Consider the following 18,972-nt stretch of genomic DNA (forward strand, 5'->3'; position numbering starts at 1 on the left):
CACAATATACTTTGTAAGTTGATCAACATCACCCTCAGATGAGAAACAATTTTAAAATGTAAAGGAGACAAATCTTAGCTATTTTTAAGGCTGCATTATTGGATTTGAAAGTCATTCCTGACCTTGTGAACTGGTGCAGCCACACCCTGACCATGACACATTTTGGGTGCTGGTGTGGAGAGCTACACACAGTCAGTCCACCAAGAGCATCAGTTCTACTGGTAATGGTAACAAATTTAAAACTAAAGAGATGAGATATAAAAATAGTCATGGGAATGAGATTAAACAGAAATTTTGTCTTATTTTTATGTTGATTATTTTTTTATCTTTGGTTACAGATTTCTCACCTCTTTAAAAAAAAACCCAAAACATTCTTTTTACCTAAAGATTCCAATCCATTTACATATTCGGCCTGACCATACAAGGTCAAATGTCACCTAAATAATTAAAATACATTAACTAAATTGCATAATCACTCACTGCACCAGGGCAGGTGGCAAATGGAGAGGCACCTGCTGAAACAGCCCAGAAAGGAGAGACACAACAGCAAAACAAGACTGGGAGGAAGAAACTAAAATCCACAGCACTAAACCAACTGGAATCTGCCACCAAGGTGAAGTCCAAGTAAAAAAAAAAAAAAAAAAAAAAAAAAAAAAAAAAACAAAAAAAAAAACCTGCTGGTTTTTAATAACATTGACAGTTCAGAGCTGATTTAACAGAAAAACGAAGCAATCAATTCACGTGGCACTTCACACTAAGACTTCAACAGAGAGGTTTATACAGACAAACAAATACATAAACACACACACAGAACTATTTATGTTTCATCTGCAAAATACTACGGCCAGGCAAAATAATGTTGCCTCTTTTAGTGGAGAAAAAAGGCAGAGATTTAACACAGCAATTCCTGAAGTGATAACTCTTACTGTAATGTACGACAACAATAACATTGGTATAAGTTTAGTGCAGATTCAGGAAACAAAGCCACTTCCTTCACCTGGGCAGACAACAAGAGGACAAGAAACCCCTTTTGTTTCCAGTTTTGAGTTGTTTAAATGATCTGTCAGTTTAGCCACCAATACTATCAGGCCTAACCCAGGCACCTTTAAACTGCACACCTTCACCTCCTTCAGTCTCCTGGTGTTCTGTAGTCACTTACACCGCAATAAACCTGAAATATCATGTTAGAATGAATTGCATTATACTGGTTAGGCTGCAAATACATTTTCTGATAATGTATCTGAACATCTGCCAGCCAGCAGTTCTCTCTATCTGTGCACCTCAACTGAACACAGGAGGCTTTAGAATTTTCAAAGACTATTTAAAGATTTTATTAATGTGATAAAAGACTGTGCACAGCTATTGCCTATAAATCACTTCTGTATCAAAATTTCCCTGTTTTGGAGCACAGGCAGCATATGAAACTTCAGGGAATGGTGTCCCAAGGCTTTCAACTACTCTCTCTGTACTCTAAATTCTCTTCATTATTAAATTGGTTGGTTACTCAGTCAATTCTTCACATCTTATTCCTCCAAACAAGAGGAAGAGTTTCTAATCCCATTCAGTTGAAGTGTTTCATTTTTCACACAGATATTATTCAATGTTTTGTTAGATTACCTGTAGTTCTTGTGCAGGTAAAAAAATGTGGATAAAAAGATGACTGAAAACAGGTGTATTACTCTGGGTTTTGCACCTATGGCTGAAGTTTAAACTAAACCCTGTTTGCTAAGGTCACTTCTTACGTGTTCTGGATTTGCAAACAATGCCAAAAAAGTAAATAAAAGGTACTGACCACAATCATTTTAACAAAGGCTTGTCCAGGAGAGCTGACATCGGGTTCAGGTCAAAGGCTATTGAAATCAATGAGGACTTTGTTGTTCTTTTAAAAAACAGGCAGCCAGAAATGCTGTTACCACTCTGGGCATTTGCTATTTGCTGCTATAATGGCCCAGCTCCTCTGATGCTCCCAAAGATGTTCACCTGGGGATCTTCCACAGGGACTTTCAGCTTCACAACCAGCACTGCTGTGTGAGCTCATATCACAACCTGAACTTTTATAATCAATCAGAATATCATTTATTTTCCCTACAGAATCACGAGGCATCGGTGAGATATTAAGGGTAGATAAAAATACATGTTGGTAACAGCAACAATGAAATAATAAATGGTGTGCTCATAATTAATCAAGATTAGTTACATGTGTGATCAGCACATTCTTATTGGCACCTGAACAGTTCCCATTTCTAAAAAATCAAGCTCTAGATTCTAGGAGTTCCATTACCTTATTAAAGGACCATAATTCATAGACATATCTTGGCATATTTATTAATGACACAGAAGATTGGAAATAGCACTGATATTGCTGCTTACTGCATTGAAAGATAAGAAAATGCAGACTAAGTTCCTCCTTTTGCAGGGGATGGGAGACTCCTAGGAACCGCAGGAATATTAAAACAGGCTCAGTGCTAAATTCTGTAATCCCTGTTTTCCATATACAAGGGTATCAAAATCATAGATTTGACTAATGGACTGCAAAGACAAAACTTACTGACTTTGATGAGTCTGTGTTTTCAACTAACATCTCTGTTCTTCCAAATTTAAACCGGAGGGATTGAATAATTCTTAAAACCCAAAAAGCCTAATAAAGGAGGGAGGGAATGTGATGGTAATGATTACATTGCTGTTGCTGGTAATGAACTGGTTTATTTTAATTCAACTTCCCCAAGAAAATATACCAGTGATGCACATGATACATGAGCTGCAACAACACTAAAATCTCACATAATTTACACAGAATACAAAAAATAATTTGAAGCATTTAAAAGACTAGAAATATTTGTGTTTGTGCTTAATTTCCACACCTTAACAGCCTCATCTATCATGGCTGCATATGAAATGAAAAACTGCAAATTCTTGGGAGGTATGGAAACAAAACAAGCCCTTAATCTGTTCTTGTGTCACTGCAGTTTTAAGGGGCTGAGTTTTGCTTTTTCTGACTTTTGCTTTTTGGATTTCAGCATAAATGCAGAAGAGCAAACAAAGTGCAACTTTATGTACAGCTCAGTTGGTTTATGAACTCCATGTTTTCACCACACAGTTTTTTGGGATTTTTTTTTGTTTGTTTGTTTGGGTTTTGTTTTGGTTTGGTTTTGGTTTTTTGGGGTTTTTTTTTTGTTTTGTTTTTGTTTTTTGTTTTTGTTGTTGTTGTTTTGTTTTGGTTTTTTTGTTTTTGTTTTTTGTTGTTTGTTTTGTTTTTGGGGGTTTTTTGGTTGGTTTTTTTTTTTTTTTCATTTTCAATTAATTTTTATTACTTTAGCCCTTCTGTCACTTTTGATGCAAGAAATTGGTTTCTGTGCTCATTGGCTGTACTACAACAACAAGGTCACAATATTGTCCCAGGAAAGCCTGAGGAGCAACCAGCCAACAATCTGGTCACTAGAGCTCAGCACAATTTAAAATCCCCAGTGAAGATTCCTGGCTGTGATGAATTGTGCTCGGTGCACAGTCCAGGGGGGACAAGCAGGGTGGAGGCAGTTCCCAAATTCCATGGCACCCTCATGGGCTGCACACAGCTGATCATTTCCCACAGAACCAGCAATAGAAAATTTTGTTTTCCCTTTTCATAGCACAGGAAGGCGATGGGAAGGAAACCATGAGGGCTCTGCCCCTTTGTCTGGTACAAACATTTCATTGGTGACGTGTCTGGAACAAAGTCCCACACTCAAACATTCTATCCTGACAAAACTCAGGCTAACTAAGTGATTATAATGAAGCCAATTTATTAGTGATCACTCAAGAGCTTAATCAAGCCCTTACCCATCATTTCAGTGGCAGGTTCTTCACTCTCTTTGGTGAGAACAGACTCAGCCAACAGTTCTGCTAAATAAAAGCCACAGGAAAACCTGACATAACCTCCCCTGGGTTTAGGATATCAGCTGAACTCCAGCTTCAGTCTGATCAGGGAGGGTTTACTGAGAGTTGATGATGGATTTGACTTTACTTAAATAAGGTCTGTGAAAGAAAAGTTTAACACAAGGACAGTGGGACCAGAATTTACCTGCTGCAAGAAAAGAGTTTTAATTAAATTCCCTGAAATGTTAGTACACCTCTCCAATTTTCTTCTGGACAATGCCCAGGTGTGTTTTGTGTGTGTACAAATCTTCCCCTTGACTTTAGATCCTCAGCTTATGCAGATCACAAAAAGAAACAAATCTGTTTCAGCATGTAATCATTCTCACTTGAGCAAAGCAAGCTGGATATCAAATATTGAGTACTGGTAACAAGTGGCTCTCAATTCATCTGTTCCTTGAGAACTTAGATTGGTTGAATGAAATTGAATGAATTAAGTATCTCAGGACACTCTGGAGCAGAAAAAAAGAAACTAATGTCATCAGTAAAATTACCTCCAGGCAAATGTTTGCTCAGCTTTAGTCAACATCTTCTTTCCACTGCCCATAAAATCTTTGCTTCGAGAGAACACAAAGATGACTCACAATCTTATAATGCATTTTTAAAACCTGGCAGAGGGTATTTCCATCTTCACAGTAGGACACATAATTATATTCTCCTTAGAACAGGCTAATCTGAAACCAGCTATTGCTAACTATTATCTAGTTATTGAAACACTGAAAAAAATAAATCTCTTTTCAAGATACTACACTCAGTATTTGGGTAAAGATCTTCTCCCCAGCAGTGGAGGCAGCTAATCCCATTCCTCAGGTAACATCAGCCCCACGCTGCTGCTGGCAGAACCATCAATCAGCTCACCTCAGCTGATGCAGGGCCCTGATGGGCTGGGAGAGAAATGGAACTCAGATAAATAAATAAAACTTGCCACACCTGCACGATAAATCAATACAAAGTTGTCTCCGGGACTTCTTTAAGTAATCGCAACTATTGTAAGGTAAGGTTTTGTTTTAAAAAGGGGAGTAGGGGTTAACATTTGGTAATCATCACTAATATGATAAAAGGTTCCTATTACCAATGACTTAAGGACTTCTTCCCTGTAATTTTCAGTTTATGAGTATATAAATTGCTTTGTTATTTAGTACAGGCTCCTTAAATCCTGAAGTCTTTATGCACTGGATGATAACAAATGGATCAGTTTTACCACTTATAATAGTTCAGTAAATCATGGAACAGCCTACCTTTCAGCAAAGCCATCATACAGAACTTATCACAGCAAACCTATCAGCTGCTATTTCTGACTATATATCTGACAAAACTAATTCATGCTCTGTCTTCTCGTCTCACTTGTTTTTTAACAAGGTGAGAACAGCCTGGTAGCTGAGGGTGGGTTATATCAGTGTTTTGATGTGGTGAGGGACAGGCACATCCACAGTGTGTGCTGAGCACACTCCTGCTGCTCCCAGAGCACCACTGCTGATGGCAGCACCACTGCACAGCAGCTCTGGGATAAAAGAGGTGACAACTCTGCTCCTCTGCCACCTGAAATCCCAGGAACAGCACCAGAAACAGCAGTGAGGGTGGTGAGCACCTCCAGTTCTGCTGCCAGGATCAGCAAGGCTCTGCAGAGTGTCCTGGTGGAGGCATTGCCCATGTCCCAGTGGGACAAGTGACAAACAAGGGACACACAGGGCCAGGGTTTAGGGGGGCACTGGAGGGCCAAGGCATGGGCTTGGAACGGAAAACTACAAAACTAATCCTGCCTATTCAGAGCGAAAACGGGGAAAAGGAGTTACATAAGAGGATTGAGATATCTACAAAACCAGACAAAAAGCTGATGCCACAGGTGCTAATCACTCCCAGTATATTAACACAGCATAAGGACAGCCCTGAGTTAACTCCATTAACAAAACAGCTGAGTTTGGCATTTTTGAGACAATTGGTGGCTCAGGATTGCTGTCTCATTAAAGCTGGGGTTTTTTTTATACCACATCTCAATTGCAGAGTATCAAACCCACACAACTGCTGGGGTGTTTCGTGCACAGGTAGAGGCTGTGTTTAACAACCAGGAGCTCACACTTCACACCCTGAATTCCCCCAGTCAGGTAACACAAAGTGATGCTCTGGCAGTGGCAGCAGCCTGGAAATAACAACTGTCTTCAGAAACTTCTCCTCCTCATTCTCAAGGAAATCAGAGCCCGTTTGAGGAGCTCTAATGGCACCATCGCATCGAGAAAAGGAAGCTGTGATGCTGCTCTTTAATAAATCAATGCCTCTTTGGCTGCCTTCCAGACCACAAAAACACTTTGGGCATCTTTGCCTGCCTTTCATTTTGTGACTTGTAGGACCCTCTCCATCATCTTGATGTCTGCAGATTTTCTCCATTGCCTTTTTTCTTTTTTTTTTTTTTTTTTGGCTTCCAACATAAGACTCCCACAGCATTCCCCTTTAATAGGCCTCAGACTATGCTTTTCCAGAAACCCTTGACATTTCCTGAAACCTGACATTTGTGCATTAAAGACAAATAAATGGTGAGACAATAATCAAGGCTGCATCAGTGCATTCCTAAGTCATGCAACGTGCTGGATGCACATCCATGGCCAAATGAAGTGGCCTCAAATTATTCTGACATCGCTTCAAAAATACTGGGAAATCTCTGTCCATCCCTGAGAGTCCAAACCCTGAGAGGGAACTCAGGGCATGCCAGGAAGGGTGAGAGGGAATGTCTTCCTGGCACCTTGGAGCATGGCAGATCTGTGAATGGGTGAGAGTGCAGCTATCCATGGTCTGCTCTTGTTCACACTGGAAGCTAAAAACTACAAAGACTCATTTGTAGGTTTTCTTTAAACAGGACATGGTTGATTTTGAGGGACAGGTGTTTCTAGAAAGAAGCTAAATACAACACAAGCGTAAAACAGTTCTTGCATTTACCTGTGTGCAGGTAAAGTCTCACAGCCCTGCTCCAAGGAACACTCTGGGACAGGAGGCTGTGCTAACACTTGATGACCAGGTCACTTTACCACTTATAATGTCCCCATAGGAGGAATATTCTTTTTCCTGGTCTTAAAATTTTTTTGGGAGCAAAGATCAGATTCAGAATGGTTTTTCCTGCATGTTTCAGGCACTACAAATCATGGCTGTGTTCTGCTTCTAGACCCACTTGCACAGCCACCACCAAGCCAGTAAACCAGGCAATAACCAAACCAACCTGTGAGTGATCCAGATTCCCCCCCCACTGCCTTCCAGGGTGTCAGAAATTCCTTCAGCAAACCAAAGCTGGACTATTAATTCTCACAATTAAAAAAAAAGTTCACTTCTCATACAGTTCTTTAGCCTGAAATCAAAACACTCCCTGCATTGTCTCCCCTTCAATGAGCTGCCTTTCCTTTATTAAATTGATTGTACATTAGAGATGCTGTGTTTACCTCAGACACTCTCCATTCTGAGGGATCCAGCCTGTACACTAAATATTTAATTGGTGTTCTGAGATGCTCTGAATCTATGTACTTTCTATTTTCCTTGGGGGTTCATGGTTCACATCAGTTGGATACTCCTTTCCCAGCAACAAAGCCAAGTTAACTATTTCCAACAGCAAACGCACAGGTACTGACACTGAAAAAAAAAACCAAACCCAAAACAAATTATATCCTGTTGTGAAGACAATGACATTCTGGAGATATAATCTCTGTCTCAAGCCAAAATGTTGATTCTTCAGCTGATATACTTTGTGTTTGTGTGAAAATTAAGATTTTTTTTTTCTTTTCCCCCACAGGAGGGAAAATTCTCCAGTAGCATCATAAGGAGTGGTTGTTCCACACTTTACTGTTCCATCTTTCAACAGAGCCAAATCACCAACACGACGGCAACATTCTGATGCAGCCCAGGGTTACTGCTCAGCTCTGAAACACTTCCCCTGACAAAAGGTTAGTGGCACTTGGACTGAGCCTAAAAGAGCATCAGCAAGGGGCAGACCAAACTTCTGCTGCTCTTGTTTTCAGGAGCTCCACCCACCTGAGGAGCCGGAGCAGTTCCTGTGAGCACAGAGCTGGTAACAGTCTCCACATCCCTTCTCTGGGACTTCATCAGGCTCAGCTGGGCTCCACTCACAGAGGAAATTGCAAGATGCAGATCAAAGGCACCACAGCACTCACTGCTTTTCACTGAGCAAGACCTTGCTAAACCACAGCACCTCTGCAAGCTGAGCTTTGCCAGCAAACAATATTAAAGCATTTCAAAAGATACTTTGATTTTTTTATTTTTTTTTTAACATGAAATTTCATGTGCTAATATAACAAACCAGCCAAGCCCATTTAGCATGGGGTACCCTGCTTGTATTTAGATCTTGTCACCTAAGAAGATTTTACACTCAGGGCAGAGGGTGACAAGCAGGGCTTGTTTTCCTCCCTGACCTGCACCTCAAAGGAGGGAATTCTCCATGAGCACAGCTCATGAATGCAGTGCTTTCCCAGGCAGGGGGACTCTCTGGGCTGCAGGATGAGGTTGCATAAAGCCCATCTGGCCTCTCAGAGGGGATGTTTGGTGCTGTTCTCCTCTCTGCACACTCAGTGAGTCTCCACGTTCACTCCCTGCCTTGAATCAAACCCTTCTGCGGCTGTGGAAATCCAAGCTCTGCAGCCAGGGAGTACCAACCCCTAATTAAACATGGGCTAAAGTTCTCTTTGCCTGAGATACATCTTGTTAGAGTATTTCTATGTTCCAAATTCCAATCCAGTTCCAAGAATTTTACATTCTTTCTTTCCTCCACCTGGCCAAGGAAAGGCACTCTGTGCAGCAGGAAGAGGCTGAGTGCTACACAGAATGCATCAAGTGCATCAATACCCTCCTTTAGTGCCAGCAGCACAGCAAAATAAACAGGGCAAGCATTTGGGAGTGGTTTAGTTCAGAAAAACACACAGGAGCATCAATCTGCTTTTGTTATTTACTGTAATAACATCAAAAATCTTCATTTCAACTGAATTTCCTCTATGGTATATCCCCACACTAATGGTAGTGTGATGACAGATTCCAACTTCCTGAACTTCTTTCTCTTTTTAATAATTTCAGTGTTTGCCAGCACTGTCAAAATAAAGCTTGGATGAGTCTGGATAAGACATGGTAATATATTTTCATTAATCAATTTGAAAAATGATTTTTTTTTTCTTTTCCTTTCAAGACTTTTCAAGATAAGAACCAATATTTTTCACATCATTATATATTTGGTATCTCATATAAGCCATAGAGTTCTCTAAAAATTATAAAAGTCTGAGATTCAAATGTAAAGCTAATACCATTATTTTGTAAATCTAGTAGCATTATTTTGGAGTGTCTAATAATTTTCAAAGAAATTAGTGAAAAAAAAACTTTCTACAAAATTTTGGCTCAAAATTATAATTTGAACATATTGAATGGAATATGGGAGACTGATCTTTTTGCAGCCATTAGATCTGGTTTTCAAACTAGAAAGAACTGCATGGCAATGCCAGCACACCATGATTGCTCTGTTCTGATGCCAAAAAAAATTCCAAAATTCAAATACAAATGAGTCAAGAAAAGTTTTGTTATATTTTTAACACAGATAAATATTCAAAATATTTTACTGTTTCTCTGTGTAAAATAGATATTCTGGATACAAGATAATCATAAGTGAAAGAAATCCCCACAATCCCAGTGTGGACTCCACATTTCCTGGGAAGGTGCCCAGCACCCAAGACCTGCATAGTTCAAGGGTTTAGGAAAAATTAGGTTGTTAAGTGAATTTATGGCTTTTTTCCCCTAGATTTACATTTTTTTTAATCTCTTTTTAAAGGTGAAAGAGAATAGTAAATATTTAAAATAACAGACTTTTACTGTATTTTGGACTATTATTGTCGAGGCAAATATTAAAAAAAATTTCCTAATTTCAAATTAAATTATAACTATAATTAAATTTTAAATATCTGCATTAGTGGAAGCAGGAGTGTAAATAAGGTATGAGATGTTTTGGAGTTGGGAGACTAATAATTGATACAAAACTCCAAAAATTAAACTACCCTCTCGAAGAACATGCTGTCAGGTTTTTCCTTGGGCACTGTGGCAATATCATAAGAAAATTCCTGGGATATTTTATTCCAAAAAAATGGAAAATACCAGTTACGAGTGTCAATAAAAAAAAAAAAACAAGGGGGGAATTAAATTATACAAAGGCTGGATTTTATTCTTTTTTTTTTTTTTTTTTCCAGTGCTTACAGGTTTTAGGTGCCAATGTATGAGCACAAATAATGTCTGCCTGGAATTTTCACGAGCAGAATGTTTACAATACCTTTATGGGGAGTAGCAAACAGATGATTGGGTTATCTGCATCACATAAAGGCACTCACCATCATTTTGATCATGAAAAATTGGGGGAATAAAGCAGGAGATTAATGCAATCTACCTTAAAAATTCCCAGGCAGTGTGTTAAGTAAAAAAAAAAAAAAAAAAAAAAAGGTCCACCAGATATCAAGGATGTATCTGAACCATAAAGTATTTGGGGCAAAGGCAGGATCTTACTCCGTGCTTGTAAAGTGCCTGTAATTTATGGTGCTATATAAATGATTTTTAACAATGATGAAAACAGTTGTAGAAAGCAGTAGTTCAGAAGGGAAAAAAAAAAGAAAAAAAAAAGAAAAAAAAAAAAGGAGAAATGAGCTGATAGCATATGAAGCACTCTAGAGCACGTAGGGAAAACCAACCAAAAGGTAATAAAACTATTCATTATGTGCTCTTTGGAGGGCAGCTGCTCTCAAGTACCAAAGTGACCTTGAGATGAGCACCACTTTTTTTTTTTTACTTTCAGTCTTGTACTCTGAGAGATCTTAAGACTCCAAAGGCAGAGATAACTGCTGCAGGAAAGGGAAATGCTGGAAATGGAACTTGTGAGCACTGAGTGCATCTGTATTTTTGCCCATTACCTGCCAATGGCAGTCTAGGTGGCATTTGATTACACACTTGGGATACATCTGTAGCCACTCCTTCACATGAAGGGCTTCAATTTCTGGTATTAGTGGAGCACAGAAAATGCCTCTGATCTGATGCACTTTGGTTTTATCTCTCCCTCTCTCCTTGCCTAAGCCACAGTGTCTTTACAGATAACAGAGGTGATCAAAGCTTCAAAATCCACCACAGCACAGAGATGGGGAGGAGAAAACATCCCCCAAAAACAAGGTCAGCTTCTCCCAGGGGTGAGAAACAGCAAAGATGCTACAAATCAGCAGAGAATTTGTACCTTTCTCCACTTCCTGGCTGATGAAATGGACCCTCCAGATACCAAATGCTACAAATATGAAAATATCAGCTGGGGGTTTATCCCATTTCTCCATCAGTTTGTCCCCCAGGAGCTGCTGATGTTGGTGTTGCCTCAGGTAAAGGGCAGGACCTTGGACCTGGCCCTGTTCAGCTTCATGAGCTTCTCCTGCCTCCACCTCTGCAGGCCCACACAGGGAGGTGTGAAATTCTGGATAATACACTTTCTTTTTAAGCAAATTTTTGCTGCAAGCCTCTTTGTGAAGAGAAGAAAAATTAGTCCACTAAAGGTGTTTTTAAAATTCTGTACTTCACTTGTCTCGCAACACCAGGTTTAGCTCCTTCTGGAGCTCAAAACTTCAAGATGGCACAAAACTAGTGTCAGCTTGGTAAAACACAGATTTTGTTTTATTTTATTTTTATTTCTCTGTTCTGTTTCCTGGGGACTACATGGAGTTTTTTGGGATTTTGTACCAAAAAAGCCACTCCTGTTGAACACAAGGACTTGGCTTTTGGGACAAGTTGGGATTTTGCTGCAGAATAGAAGAGAGCACACTTACAGTTCACTTATTCTTACTATTAAAAATGTCAAGACTAAGGACAAATACAGACGTCTAAAATCCTGGTTTATCAAAATCCAAGATTTCACGTTTTATCCAAAAGTGTGTTGTATGTGCACGTCAACCACAATTCAGGGCTGGATCCTTAACTGTATTTATATATATGTATACCACAAATACATATTTGCATGTTAATATTTTGCATATTTGCATATTATTATTGATTCATGCATTTCTGGGGGATTTAAGGTGAATTTATTTTTTTCTTCATAGGTTTGTTGCTTTGAAAATATTTGGCAGCTACTTATAAAAGCATAATGAAATGATTTTGTAGAGTAGCACACCTGACCAGTTTAAACAAGTTCAGAAGGATTTTACAGAACAGGAAAAGACCATTAACATCAATACAAGGACATGATATCCATATTAAAATCAATATTCCTTCATTCTCTCTACTTGAAAAAATATTGGTTCAAGAAGTCAGTGTGGCTCAGTGACTATATATCCCCATAACAGCCCATTCTTTGGACTGTCCATGTAAATTGGTTTGGGTTTTTTTTTCAGTTCTTACCATATTTTCAATGCCTTTCTTGTCCCCTTTAAAAATCTTGTTGCTCAGCCTGTTCTTTTATATATGAGTGAATGAGAATAGAAATCCACCACGCAGAAGGACCAAAGAGTGTGTTAAAAAATGCAGCCCAACTACCTGGAAAGCCTTTCCTGGGTTTTCACTTTTTTTCTCCAAAGTGAAAAAGAAAAGTAAATGGTTCGAGCCAACAGTGCTACCCCATGCAAAATCCAAAATCACATAACCCCCACCCAAGCCAGAAAGGTCTCGTGGAAACACCCAGGGAAAAAAAACAAAAACACCACCAACCCAAAACTTGCAAAAAAATGCCAACCAACTCGGCAAATTAAATAGGAAAAAAAATAAAATCACAACAAAAACCACCAAAAAAAACCCCTAAAAAACAAAACACAAAACCAAAAAAAATCCCCCAAAAAAACCAAAACAAAACAAAAAAAAAAGAAACACAAAAAAAAAAAAAAAAAATCCACAAATTCTCCAAACTGCACTGTAAACTAGATAATGTTTCCTGCTTGAATTAGGTGTGACACTAAAGAGACCATGATCTTTGCTAGTCAAACTGCCTCAGCAACAGCAGAGGTTGAAATAATAAGTCAGGATAGTATAAACACTGTTAAAGCTGTGCACTCAGAGGTCTGGTTTCCAGATGATCAAAGAGAAACTACAAAAGCTGTGTGAAAAAAAAAACAAAACTCTCTCTCAACAAACACCAACTAAGCAAGAAAACCTTTCTTCTTTTCTAGGCCAGCATCCCCTGCTCACAGCGAGTGCTCTGCAGCAGGAGCTCTGTGCAGTCACTGCACAAAGTCTGAACCAAAAGTTGCTGCTCTCAGTGCAGAAGCTGCTCCCAAACCCAGAGTGGATCCAGGACTGGGCATTGCTCATGTTTGTGCAGCAGGAAAGAGAGCAGAGAAATATTGAATTTATGTTGGGTACTGTCTCAGCAACCCTCAAACCGTTCAAATATATTTCCTTCTATCCCTTCACAAATTTACCACTCCCTGAACCTTCATTATCCTTAGGGATCTATTCCCTGTCCCTGGTTGCCTGTGTACAGATATGAGTTCAAACACACACTGAGGAGGTGCTGAGTTCCACACAAAGTGCTGCAGAGCCCCAGACAGAATCTGTCACCCTCACTGGACAGGTACTCACTGCTTCAGCCTCACCAAAAATTCCTGTAATCCTTCAGCTCCAGCAATTATGAAGCACCACACAGAGAAAACACTTGACTGTGCAAAAATCCAAGTTGAATTCAAAGGAAAGTGGTGCTTGAACAGCAGAACAGCCTCTGCCTGCTGTTCTCAGAGAGAGATGCCAAAACAACATCAGGACAGGAATGGAAAGTTTTCTGAACAGCAATTCCATCAAGAGCAGAGTCAGGACAATACCTAAAGGCCTCTTAACTGTTCCTGAAAGAATTCAAAGAAACCTGAAGTGAGTGGCACCACTACGGAACGAAGTGTTGCAAACACTTTATTCTCTCCATCCAAAGGCCCTATTAATAGTTGGCATTTGAAGAGAACAGAATCCTTGTGGTGAGAGGCCATGGCACCTGAAACATGAACCTCGACAGTTGTCATTGCTTTGCTATTGCTTTTAGTTGAATAATATTAATATTATTAATATTAATATTAAAATAACAAATTGTAGGCCAGCATTATGAGTTACTATTCTGGGGAAGGCTCCTAAAATTTAGCAGAACTACCAAGCAAGACTGCGATTGAAATTTACATTTTTCTAGTTGTCTTTTTTTGGGTTTTTTTTGGCACACATTGATTTCAAGCAAAGCTAAAATTTAAATGAAATCACATCCCTACATTTAACCCTTCTCCCCAGTCTTTTTTTAGATCTTATTTCCAAGATTTTTCTTCCCTGAGCTGTGATGTGTACTACTCCTTACAGAACCACTAGAAACAGAATTGGTAAGACAGTGAGTGAGAATACTCCAATTTCATTCCATGTCAATGTAATACAGATCAGGAACAAAAAATACATCATCTTCTTGCTCTCAGCTACCTGTACCTCCACACTACACCAACACAGAGGATGGCACACACAGCTCCCTGCAAGAACAGCCACAGGAACTGCAGCAGGGTCACTTAAAGCCACTTGTCTGGCACATCAAATGCAGCACATGTGAATTCCTAAGGAAAGGATGAGGGCTAAACACACTGGATTGATCCAACTTCAGTAGTTCTCTACCCTTTGAACCCATAATAGTTGGTAGTTCCAGGTAACTCTTCCTGGCAAAACACACACCTGCTGTTTACAAATGCAGACCAAGGGGTTTTCAGAGGAAAGGCCAAAAGTGATATTTTCCTCACTGGCCAGAAGCAGCTGCCCAGTTTTGCAGCAATGCTATGAATTACCTGTTGCTCTCTGGTAACGTCACTGACTCACAAAACAAACTCACACCCATTTCTTTGCCTCCTGTCCAGCGTGGGGAGAGGTGGATGGAGAGCAGAGGCTCTTGGCCACCCACCAGCTCTGCTCTGCCCTGCTATAACCTTGAATAATCTGAGAAAACCCTCAGGAGTAATATCTACTTAACAAATCACTTCCACTCTGATTCTCTTCTTCTCTCCAGTTATTTGTTTGTTTTTGCTCAGCTCAAACTGATAAAAAAAATGAGTTTCTATCACTGAATCACAACACAACTCCCCTGTGCATCAGAGGAACTCTGGGCACGAAACTGGCAATGGATTATTCTTGATCACTGGAGAAAGCTAATGCCACAACAATGAGCTTCAAAAAGTTTCTTTTAAAAAGTTTCCAAGAGTACTCATCAATACAGCTGAGCACATTACAGACCTGATAAATTAATGCATTGAATAAACCACAAATAAAGCTAAACACTGCAGGATCAGTGTTGCCTAAAAATTATGCTGGGCATAAATCAATGCATTTGCTTTTGCTTTCTCTCTACCTGGGGTAACTTTGATACATTTTTTGCTGCATGTTTCACTTTATTTCATTTGCCATAAAAGAGACGAGACAAATAGAACGACATTGAATGTAAAACTTCTGTCTCCTTGAAAATTAGAGCAGTATAAAAACATAAAAACTGATATTATATACAAGATGATGGTAAGAGCCTGCCTTGCCTGTATTTCAGAGCAGAGCAGGAACTCTGGCTGCACAGAATGCACCTTGATAATAAGCACATGTGAAAGAAGCTGGTAATTAGAGCAACAACTGGGTCACTTGAAATTTCAGTTTTTAACTAAAGCTAATCACACCATTTGCCATTAGACCTCATTGGTATTCACAGGAACATTTATAAAGCCTCAATGGTAGAGTTTAAAATTGCTCTCTGCCCACCTTGGAGAGCTCACCTGGTGTTGCAGCATCAGGACCAAAAGCTTTCACTTCTACAGCACAGCTCATGCCAGGGCAGATAGAGGAGTTCATTTTAAACAGTTAAACTGAATTAATCATGCAAAATAATCAATTATGACCTGAAGGTTGGGTAAAGCTCAGCAAGCTTTAAGTTGGCCTGTACATTTAAGCCATGCCCTTAGGCTGGGATAAAAAAGTACCATCCCAGGTTCAGTGGGAAGAGCAGACAGACTTCTGAGCTGTCACTGCCCTTATTTATAGCTTTATGTACTCCAAATAATCTCTGCTTAGGGCTCATATCCCAATTCTCTTCACAGCCTTAAATAACCTGGACCACGCATGTTTCCAAGTCTGTTTTTCAGACTGAAATAAAAGCAGAAAAGAGTTTTTAAACCATTCTGAGCAAGCTGCGAGTTCTGTGCAGGTCATTTCTAATGCAGCAGAATGCCAACCACACACAGACACTCGTGAGCACCAAGGGGCAGCAGGATGGAGTCAGAGGGGAGGTCCAAAAAGAGATTTATAAACCAGTTTATATAACACAAAACACAATGAAGGGGAGTCAAGAGCATCATTATTTTCTTTAAAGGAAATATTAATAAAGCACAGTGTGTGGAGGGAGGTGGGGACAGCAATATTGACGAGTCAATTTGCCTTTAAAAACATTGTTGGTTTATTTTTTTTTTAGTGTAGCTTGATTTAAGTGACACCAGATTAGAAAGCAAAAGGACATTGAGAAACATGAAAATAATTATTATTCAAGGCAGCACCTTCTAATGAAAATCTCTGCCAAGAGAAAGGAAAATTTGAAAAATGGCATTGATGCTTTATTTTTTAAAATCAAATGGAAATCCACCAAAGTTAGGTTATGTTTCTAAATAGAATAATAATTAAAAAAAAAAACAAAACAAAAAAAAAAAAACCACCAAAAAAAAAAAAAAAAAACCACAGCCTTGCTAGAGATAAAAAACTCCCATAGTTTTTTTGTATAATTTTTCATTTAAATAATTTGGATAAAGATATTAATGTCTACCTGGGGACTGTACCACATAATACACATTTGTGGTTGTTGTGAAGTTCAAATGTTGAGTAGAAAAGGGTTAAAATACACAGGCTTCCTTAATCATTAGGATTACCATTCATTGTAAATATAATGTATAATGGCCAGAGGCTCTAATATGAATGAGTTTCATTACTCTAAATGCTTTATTCCAGAACAGTGACACGCTGCTTTGCCTTTAGAATTTACAAGGCAGTGAAACAGATAAGAGGTGAGAAATGTCTGAAGAAATGATTTTAGTCAGACTTGGATATTTCTTTCTATAGACACACAATGACTTATTATTTATTCACACTATTATGTTTTAACAAGCCTTTCTTTTGAAACTTTTTTATGATTCTTAGACTAAGGAATTATTACAGAATCAAAAAAGGAGAGTGGCAGACATTTTAATCTTAGACTTAGCAAGGAACTGGGAGATATTCTATCTTTTTTATTGTATTATTAGATGATCTAACAATAATCTGGTTTGCTTGGTTTAACAAACAACAGGATGTTAGGGTTTTGTTGTTTTAATCATGTTTCCTTTTTCTATTTTAATTCTTTCAGCTGGGATGAAGCACCACTTTTATGAAGAGACTTCCTCACATCCAAGTACTCATGGCAGGTCCCAAACCCCACAAGAAAATACAAAATCAGGCCTGTAATAGCTGATTCAGCCAATGAAACATCTCTTTAACAGCCTTGCTCAGTGAGGGAGCCAACCTAAAGGTGGCAGAATGGTCAAGTGACACCCTGAGTGTGTCCAAAGTGCAACTTGTCCACACAATACATTTAAATATCAGTGTGACCTTTTGTCAGGGCAGATAAGCTGTGAAAGCCATGGGGAATCTCTGGGACAGGAGCAGAATTGACACCAGAAACTGTGTTTAGTGTAACAGGAACAGCTGTGGATGATGATGTACCCACATTCAGCAGGTTACAGACATGGTTTTGTCTTTAGGTGTCACATTTTGCTGTGGCACAGAGGCATCCTAAGCACTGAGCTCATTGTCAGACACAAATATGTAATGCTGGAATAGAGAGAGACGTGAAAGTTCCACTGCACCACATTTTATCCCCTGCTTTGAAAAAGCACACGGATTTATTTGAAGAGAGAGCTGGTGGCCTCCTCACGTTACATTTAAAAACCAATGTTTTCCTTCATTCGAGGGAGAAAATAAAAACAACAAAAAGAAATGAAAAACTTTCTTTGTTCTCAAGGTACTGCTACCTCTCGAAAAGCTTGTCCTTCAGGTACTATTGCAATATTTTAGCTTTGACAGCTGCTCTGCTGAGACATGACAACTGATAAAGCAAAGCTTTGTCACTCCAGCTCCAGCACAATGCAATGCAGTCACATCTCAGCAAGAGAAGAACTGAGGACAATACGTGATGCATTGTTCTTGCATAACTTGTTTACCAAAAATCCCATTACAAGCGTGGTGAGGACCAGCTGAAGCATCTAGATATGTTGATGGGGTTAATCTAAAGAATGGCTGGATGGACAAGAACACTGCAGGATGTACTTTAAGACAAGTATATTCTTTATACTTGCAAGTCATGCAGGCACTGCTGGTGTTTAGTAAACAGCAAACAAACAAACAAACAAACAGAAAACTGCTTTTTTCTATTCCCAACAATATTTCTGTTTGTACAGAAACTCACCCTTCCTTCAGGCCTCCCTTTCCCTCTCTACTTTCATGTGGGATTTCAAGGAAATACTCATCATGTGTTATCAATAAATGTAGGTCTATTAAGCAACACTCAGATGACCAAAAAGCTTTGGGTTGGTGGGGTTTTTGTGGTTTGGTTTTGTTTCCTTCTAGTTAATGAAAGCTCTTATACTTTCCCAAACAAATACTAGAAATATTGCAATGGAAAAAACATCTTCAGGGATCTGCAGCATTTAAAGGGAGCAGCGACTAAGAGCTGTTTAACACGGTCACTGATACAGGAAAAGGGGAAAACGAGAGATCAGCAGCTGCATCTCCTTACAGACTGTGCACAACCAACAGACACCCTAAAATAACCAGCTCTCACAGCCCTGCCAATGATTCCTCTCTGAAAGTACAGGGACTATAAAAATCCACAGGGGAAAAGCTTCTTGCTGGAAACAACCTCACGGTGGGACCTCTGGCACTGCTGGAGCTGCACTGGGCAGGGAAGAGCTCACTGAGTGTCAGGGGTCCCATGAAGAGGCATTTACTGCCAAATCTCACCACATTACAGAGAAAAATATCAACTTGGATTTATCTGGCTCCTTTATACTTAAA

The 18,972-nt window shown here is 39.2% G+C and overlaps 1 protein-coding gene across 12 annotated transcripts in view; it reads right to left on the bottom strand.

Annotated features, from left to right (window-relative positions):
- Nucleotides 1-18,972, bottom strand: part of RBFOX1 (RNA binding fox-1 homolog 1) — a 1,119,155-nt gene that overhangs the window by 342,322 nt on the left and 757,861 nt on the right. The window lies entirely within an intron of this gene.

This window comes from Zosterops lateralis (genome assembly GCF_965231275.1).
Source record: "Zosterops lateralis genome assembly, chromosome: 15".
Taxonomy (NCBI): domain Eukaryota; kingdom Metazoa; phylum Chordata; class Aves; order Passeriformes; family Zosteropidae; genus Zosterops; species Zosterops lateralis.